The sequence below is a fragment of the Acinonyx jubatus genome, chromosome C2, assembly GCF_027475565.1.
Source record: "Acinonyx jubatus isolate Ajub_Pintada_27869175 chromosome C2, VMU_Ajub_asm_v1.0, whole genome shotgun sequence".
NCBI lineage: Eukaryota > Metazoa > Chordata > Mammalia > Carnivora > Felidae > Acinonyx > Acinonyx jubatus.
Window position 1 is genome coordinate 145,847,979 of NC_069384.1, and position 9,162 is coordinate 145,857,140.

Below are 9,162 nucleotides of genomic sequence, written 5' to 3' on the forward strand. Positions count from 1 at the left end.
AGCAGCCTCCAGGGAAATCTGGTCTCTTCCTCCTGCTCTTAGAACCAACCGTCTCAGGGACTGATGACCCCACTTACCTACCACAGCGGGGGTGGTTTCTGAATACTCCTGCCTAAATCTGCTTCTACTCCACATTCCTCAGGGGGATGAAGCTGCCTTAAGTCCTCTTATAGAAACAAAGCTCTCTCTGGGGCACCAGGGTGGCTCAGTCGGTTAAGTTTCCCACTTCAGCCCAGGTCATGATCTCATGGTTCAAAAGTTCAAGCCCCGTGTCGGGCTCTGTGCTGACAGCTCGGAGCCTGGAACCTGCTTCGGATTCTGAATCTCCCTCTCTCTCTGCCCTCCCTGCTCACGCTCTGTTTCTTTCTCAAAAATAAATAAATATTTTAAAAAATTAACGAAAAAAACAAAGCCATCTCCTAATTTATCCAGCTTGGGAAGAAGCCCCTCTTGAGACCAGACCCTCTTTCTTAAGTGAGGCGGGCCTGCAGAAGCACTGTGTGGTCAGCCCGTGTTGCAGGCCTCAGTCTTAATTACCACTGTGAGTGTGTGTGGGGGCATGTGTGGAGGGGGGCGTGTGTGCATGTGTTTTGTAATAAAAATATTGACCAATTTCTTATTGGACGAGAAAGCTGTAAACCAGGAGTCACGTGACAGGGCCCACAAAGCTCATGGGAAATCACTTGATGCACCCCGGGCCCCCCTCCCCCTCCCCCCCCACCTCCCCAGAGATGAGAACACTAAAGGATGCAGAAGACCCTGGCCCCTCAAGATTTGCATATTTTCAGAGTAAATGGATGTTAAGGGTGGAAGCCAGTACTGTTCACACAAGACCTAATAAAGCACTACTCACGAGCAGCACAAGTGGCCTTAGAAAAAGGGAACTTCTGGTACCTACTACAGCATAGATGAACCCCGAAGACATTGTGCCGAGTGAAATAAGCCAGGACAAATGCTGTGTGATTCCATTTCCAGGAGATTCCTAGAGTAGTTAAAATTCAGAGACTGAAAGAAGGATGGTTGCCGGAGCGGGGGGGGGGGGGCTGGCGTGGGGGAATGGGGAGTTCGTGTCCAATGGGTACAGCTTTCAAGCGGGAAGACAGAAACGTTCTGGAGTCGGATGTGGTGGTGGCTGCACAGCATAAATGTAATGCCAATGAGCTGCACCTAAAAGCTGTGAAAGTGGTTAAGTTCTATGTTACGCATAGTTAAAAAAACTTTTTTTTAACGTTTATTTATTTTTGAGAGAGAGAGTGCGAGCAGGGGAGGGGCAGAGAGAAAGGGAGACACAGAATCTGCATCAGGCTCCAGGCTCCGAGCTGTCAGCACAGAGCCCGACGCGGGGCTCGAACCCACAAACCGTGAGATCACGACCTGAGCGGAAGATCATGACGCTTACCCAACTGAGCCACCCAGGTACCCCATTATGGACTGACTTTATAATAAGTAAATGTTGTAAATTGATCATTCGTGTTAACATCATATTTCCTGTTTTATATAATAGAGTTTCATATGATCTAGATTGACAAAGTGGGTTTCTCTGCTTAAAAATAACACGTTCAGAAGTCCCTGACAGGAAGGAAGCTGCCGGGCCAGAGCAATGCACCCAGGTTGGAGGCAGCCAGACACTGAGTGGCTTTCTCATGAAGACCACCGGGCGAGTACCTGGAGCCTGTGGACCTTGTAAGGCGAATGAGGCAACCGGTGGCTTGCTGGGGTTTTATTGTCATTTTCTGTGTATATGAAAATTATGCAAATGAGAAAGACCACGATAAGCTCCATGCAGAGTTGTGCAAAAAAAGGTAACATCGCGGTGTCAAGGGTGCCCTTTGGCTCAGTTCTGTAGAGCAGTAACAGCCAGAACAATGGTGACGCTGAATATCGACCTGACCCAAACTACTAAAAACTCATTGCGAGGGCAGGGGTGCATGTGGAGGGCAGCCCAGGGCTGCCAGATGCCCCAAGTGTCGCAGAGAATTTTTAGGCTAAACATTTGAGTTTTAAAAGTTGCCAAATAGGGGCGCCTGGGTGGCTCAGTCAGTTGAGCGTTCGACTTCAGCTCAGGTCATGATTTCACAGTCTGTGAGTTCAAGCCCGGCATCGGGCTCTGTGCTGACAGCTGGGAGCCAGGAGCCTGCTTCAGATTCTGTGTCTCCCTCTCTCTATGCCCCTCCCCTGCCCATGCTCTGTCTCATAAATAAAAACATTAAAAAGTAGTAATAATAAAAAAATAAAGGTTGCCAAATAAACTTTTAACAGATACACTTCAGGCCGAGCCAAATGCGTGCCGAGGCTTTGTGCAGCCCGCGAGCCCTCGGTTTGCGACCCTACCTGACCGGTGGTTCTGGGGACGGGAAGGAGGGTGGTCTGGCAGCAGGAAGTCAGGGCTGAGGCCGGAGCGCGCGGAGGCTTCTCGGGCCAGCACCTGCTTCCTCCCGAAACCCCAAGCTAGTGCGCGGGGCGGGGGCCCTCCCCGGGGTCCCCTGCCGGCAGAGTCGCCTGCTGGCGCGCTGCCACCGGTGGCAGCTGGCCTCAACTTTTCTTCTGCGAAAACAAAACCCTGATGAGCAGGTGGCCGCCCTGCGCGCCCTCGCCTAGCAGCGCGCGCCCTCTTGTGGCAGCGGGGCGCAGCGCAGCGCGGCATTTAACCAACCTTTGTGACTGTGTGCTTCCCCTTGCCTCACCCCTCCCGTCTCTCCTCTCCCAGCACAACCTCCATATCCTTCCATCCACCGCATCTTTGCTTTTCTTAATATGTAGCTCTACGGCAGTTACATGGGTTGCCTAGAAAGTGCATAGAAGTCTGGTAGTTATCTGTAATTGAAACAGTCACCATGCTGTATGTAATGTGGGCCTCACATCTCTCTTCATCCAGCCACCACTGCAGTGCCGGTCCTGCAAGGGCTGTGACTTCATGCCACTGTAACCACACAGCTGTGCTCCAGGCCTCCACTGGCGCCTCTTGACTGTCCTGTGGATGCTGCCCAGGGACCCACCCAGCACCCACACATGTGCGGCCGGCAAGTGCAGGAGACTTCCTGCCCTGGGGTGGAACACTGGCCAATGGGACACAGGAGTCAGTGGATACATCTGTTCTCTCCTGGGACAAATTGTCCTAAGGCAAGTTTTACACCACTTCTCCAGGGACAGTTCTGTGGGACCAAGGGAACAGTCACACTGAGTGGTGACCAACTCAGTAGTAACACATCCTCGTATCAGCGATCTCCTTCTCATCTTCACTCCAGATGGTTCGGATGGATATGTGGGTACAGGCAGGAAATATGTGGTGGCTGCATGAATAGCCTTACTCAGGGGTGGCTTTGGAAGACAGGAGTGAGGGGGAATAGGGAGATAACTCCAATGGCCAAAGCCCTGTGCAAGGCATCTGATCATCTACTTTGGTGGAAGTGGCCCAATGAGAAAATATACAGCCTTGGGGACAGGTGAATGGCCAGGGGCCTAGAAAGGGAAAGACCAGTAAGGCCCCGAGGGGTGGATGGGGCAGGAAGCCACTAAAATTCTCAACCACGCAATTCATTTGAACAATCCGTGGATTTCCTACAAAATAAAAATCCCGGATAATGAGGCCACTAAATGCCACGGAAAAAAGCCCAGAAAAAAAACCCCTGCACATATGCGTATATTGTATGATTAAAAGCTCAGGGACCCACAGAATTAAAGGTCCAGGCGGGGCTAGACCGGCTAGGGGCTGTGAGGGTGCACAAACAGCAGAAGCGAAACCTGGAGTGGATTTCACAGCTCCTGTGGAGCCAAGACCTTCATCTGAGCTGATAGCACCCAGACTGCACTAATTAGCGGCAGGACAAGGAGGGGCAAGAATCGGGTATGAGACCCGGTCTCCAGATTCAGCCCCACCGAGGAAGCCCCACATATTTCTAAATTTATTAGATACTGGCTGTAGTCGTGTGGCTTTGTGGGCGTTACGTTTGTTTTTCGGTCTGGACTCTGCTCCCTGCTCTTTTGCAACAAACTGCTCGCAGGATGCACACACTGCGACCCCTTTGGGTGGCTCATATAAGGCAGAGGCCAAGCCAAAAAGGGCGTTTACCCATAAAGCTTGCCAAGCATTAACAACGGAAACAATGCCTTTTCCTGGGAGCAGAAAAGGTACATTGTCTTCTCCCGCAAGGTTTCACAGAGCCAGGGGTGCCGTGCAAAGCTTCAAAGCTTCAAGTGGAACACCCCTGCCGGCCACCGGCAGCTGGCGTTACTGTAGAGCAGGGAAGCTTAAAGAACGTGGTCACGTCCATGTCCAGTGCCCGACATCATCAAAGCACATGAATGTGTTGCTGCCTTCGTGTCTGGCTCTTGGTTTGAGGCCTCAGGTGTTGCTAACACTGTTTTTAGATCGCCTTTCTAGGGGTGGGGGCAGGGGTGTGGAGCGTACATTTTTATCGCTCTGGATTCGCCGGCGATCGAGCATCAGCGTATCGGACACGGCCAGTATCACGTGAACTCCGGGTGGTGACGCAAGCTCTTCCGTAATGGCTCCACGGAGAAAACTGCTCTTGCCTCATCACGTGCCACCCAAGCACAGCTGACGCGAGACAGACGGGACCGTAAATGAGGACCGTAAATGAGAATGCAAGTGCCCGGCCTTCCGCGCGACCATCTTGGAAGCCGTGTCACGACTCGGGGAGCTATTTCCCGGTCACGTTAGGACAAACGTAGCCGCCACTACGAAAGCGGCCCCGCACCAGGACCGGCCGCTGCGCGTACTGGCTGTCGGAGGCCGTCCCTCCAAACCTGGGGATGTTCCCGCAGCCCCCACCCCGAGTCATCAGACATGTGTCCACCGGAGCGGGGGCCCGAACAGTGACATCTTGGAAGCCATTCAGGCGGGAGAAGATGCCCCGCCCTAGAGCCTCGGGCCCCTCAGACCGCAGGGAACTACAGGTGTCATGGCGCCGTTGACTGGCACCTTTCGCAGTGAAACCTCCTCCACTTCCGGGCCTCCGACCTCTTGGATTTGAGAACCTCCTCCTGCTGCTGACGGTCGACCGCCAGCGTTACTGAGCCCTAAATGAAACAGTGTCCACTTTCACCTTCTCATCTTCCAGTTCGTACGTGGGGCAAGCTCCAGAAAGTCCTATCGAGATAAGAAAACAGATCTTCCGATTCAGGGCCCAGCCCAGCCCCTGAGCCTGTAACCACCTTCACCAGCAAGTGGTCGCCCACCCATCGGACAGAAATAGTGTTTTCCCCTAATGCACTGCTGGCTTAATAAAGGACTTGCCTGTCACGAGAATCAGTGATGAAAGAGCCCTCCCCCACCCCACCTCCCGCCACTGGCACAAGCAGGTCCCCTGCGACGCTGCAGCCATCCAGGGATGGTAAATGGGTCAGGGCCCACCGCAGTGGACACCCCGTGCAATGGGCTGAACACGGGGGACTTCCGGCCAGAGTGCGCCACCCCAAGATTTAGTAAACAGTATCTGTAACATTGGCCCATGGCCTGTGTGGTCAGGTGTTTGGGCCACCCAGGACTGGGCTGGCGAAGACATACCATACATCGGGTGCAGCGTCCCCCACCCCCAGAAACACACCGCTATTTGATTACAGACACAATATTTAAGTTGTATGCGTGGTCATGCGAAGCAACCACATCTAGAGAAAAGCACCTAGAGGAACACGTGGAAGGTGCGGGAGGTGTTAAAACAAGATAAAGTAAAAACTGCCAGGCAATAACAATGCAGTAGGTGGGAAGAACTGAGGGGCATCAGTCCTCACGTCTGTGTGTCATTCGGGAGCCGAGCAGGAGTACTGATTACCCTTGTTTTCCTGACGTCAAATATGCACGCTAAAAATGTGAGTATCACGGCAGAATTTTAGCTGATGAAAGTGGCAGGAACTACAGTCGCCATTTTGTAAACGCAGATAACAGATTCAGAGAAAGGCCAAGGGATGGGAACTTTTAACTAAAGGTTGACGGGAACCTTCATGGTGGGAGGGATCAGGTGCCAGCATCTGGACCACTCGGGTGCAGTTCGTGCGGGATGGCGGGAGGCACGCGCCATCACCCACAGGAAAACCTTAAAAAAAAAGGAAAAGACTGACCTCAATTTAAGCAAGCCTTCAGAGCCATCTTGCAGTTTTCTAATCAGAATACGTCATCTTTAAAATAAAGATCCCACCATTTGCAACTACGTGGCTGGAACTGGAGGGTATTATGCTAAGCGCAATTAGCCAGAGAAAGACAAATATCGTATGACTTCACTCATACGAGGAATTTAAGACACAAAACAGATGAACATAAAGGAAGGGAAAGAAAAATAATATAAAAACAGGGAGGGGGACAAAACATAAGAGACTTTTAAATACAGACAACAGAGGGTTGCTGGAGGGGTTGTGGGAGGGGAGATGGGCTAAATGGGTAAGGGGCACTAAGGAATCTAGTCCTGAAATCACTGTTGCACTATATGCTAATCTGGATGTAAATTATAAAAAATTAATTAATTTAAAAAATAAAATAAAATAGTGTTAAAAATAATAAAATAAAGATCCCATTCTGGACACCTGCAAAAATAAAGTACCTAGGACAAATCTGACAAAAGATGTACAAGACCTTTTTGAAGAAAACAACAAACTTTATTGGAAAACAATAAAAGACCCAAATCAGTGGAGATTCTAGGTTCACGAATGTTAAGTTAAATCATAAATCATTTTCCCCCAAATTAACCTATAAATTCAATGCAATTCCAAGAAAAAATTAACAAGGGCTTTTTGTGGAACTTGCCAAATCAATCTTAAAATTTTATAGTAAAAAGTAAAGTAACCTTTCTCTCAATTTTACTGCAAACCTAAAACTATTCTTAAAAAGTCTTTAAAATAGGGGCACCTGGTTGGCTCAGTTGGTTAAGCGTCCAACTTCAGCTCAGGTCATAATCTCGTGGTTTGTGAGTTTGAGCCCCATGTTGAGCTCTGTGCTGACAGCTCAGAGCCTGGAACCTGCTTCGGATTCTTTGTCTCCCTCGCTCTCTGCCCCTCCCCCACTCTCACTCGGTCTTTAGGTCTCTCCAAAGTAAATAAAACATTAAAAAAAAAAATTCTCTCTCCCTCTGACCTTCTCCCCAGCTCAAAAAAAGAAAGAAAGAAAAAAAGAAAGAGAAAAAGTGTTTCAAATAACAAAGTGTTAAGAATACAATTTTGAACTTGCCCTCAGGTTATTACGACTTTATCAAGACTATGGTGTTAGCATAGGTATAGAGAAAAAGCCTAAGGAAGCCAGCCCCAGACCCACGCATATGCATAAACCTGGTAGATGACAGAAGCAGCCGTTGTCTATCAGAGGAGCAAAGAGTCACAGAGTGCTCCTACCACATACAGAAATCAGGGTACATTCAAGTACTAAATGTAAAATGCAAACCTTTAAACATTTTAGAAAGCGGCAAGGAACATCTGTGACCTTGAGCTAACAAGAATCGATAAGCAAAGAGACAAAGTATCAAGAAGCAAAGTTAAAATATAAATTATAGACTTTGAGGAGATATTTCCAAGGCACATTACTAACAAAGGATAACACCCATAATATGTCAAGAACTCTCAAATGAGTTTAAAAAAAAAAACCAAAAACGCACATCAGGGTGAAAAAAAGGCAAAGAACATAAACGAACAACTCACTGATGTGGGGAAGCGTACAAAGTCAACAGCCGAATGAGAAGACACCCAGGCTCACCAGTCACAAGGGGAGTGTAAAAGAAAATGAGAGACCATTTCAGCCCCAGATCTGCAAAACTCTTAAGCCAAACTAATACTAATTGCAAGACAAGAATAAGGAAACAAAGCACCCCCGTACACGGCTGACGCGAAGTCTCCACTTTGGAGACCGTTTGGAAATATTTAGCCATGTTGGAATCCCACACATCCTGCGATGCAACAATTTCTAAGTCCACAACCTACACAGAACTCTTGCACCCGTGCGTGAGATGTTCAAAGATGTCTGTTCCCTGGAACACTGGTTCAAACGGTCAAAAACAAACCACATCAAAATTTTTCTGTCAACAGAGGAAAGGTAAGTAAACTGGCAAATTCGTACCACGGGATGCCAAATAGTAGTTAAAACGAATGAACTAGAGCTGCGTGTATCGGATACATTTCAAAATACTACCGATTGGAAAAAGCAACCTACGAATGGCTAAATCTAGCATAAATACCATGTCGGACATTGTTTATGGATACATCTCTCTAAATAGTACAGACAATAAAGACAGGAAAGACAGATACCACATTCAAGATCATGTGTGCCTTTGGGAAAGTAAAAAGTAAGATTGGAGGTGGTGGTATTTCAGAAGTGAAACTTCATTTTCTTTCTTAAACAAGGGCCTTTGAAAAAACTATGGCAAAAAGTCATGATCTATTAAAGCTGGGTGGTGTCTGAAATGGGTGTTATCTTCTGTGCTCCCAGTACTCAACAGTTCTCAAAAATTAGAAGTAGCCAATTATGAAGGTCACAGGAAAAAAAAAACAGTACTTCCCACCTTTTATTAGACCAATTTTCTAGGGTACACATAACTTGTACAATTATAGTTTAGTCTAAACGTCAGAACTGTTAGTTTTTCTATTTTACATTGCTTTGGGGGTATTCAGGCCTACAAAAATTTCTTAAACTGGGAATTTTATTTTCCCTAGCTGGGGCCCAATCCTTAACATGCTTATGCCAGACACTGCTGAACCCCAAGCCCATGGCTCTTGCTACCAGAACCAATGTGTTCAGGTAACAGAAGACTCTATCTGCTTCAAAGGGTATTCACCACTTGAGGAGAGGAATCTGGATTGCTTTAGGCCAATTTCAGTAATCCCGTTCTCCAGGTCAGTAAATGATTTAGAAATGGGCATTTAAAGTCTGTTAGTAAGACAAGTAGGTGAAGTCCACCAAGGGGCTTCTGTGAAAAAAGAACACCTTAGAGACACAGCAATGCACAATCTCTTCTTTGGGCCTTGGACATTGTTGTGCAAGTGGACGATGCCTGGAGATGTCGCCTGTCTTGCTACACCATAAAGGGTCAATCCTGAGGATAAAGACTCACAGCAGAAGATGCATGGGCAGAAAAACATGGAAAGAGTCTGGGTCCCTGATAATACTGCTGAGACGCTGAACTTCGACCAGTCACAGAACAGCCTTACCTGGGCTTATGAAATAAA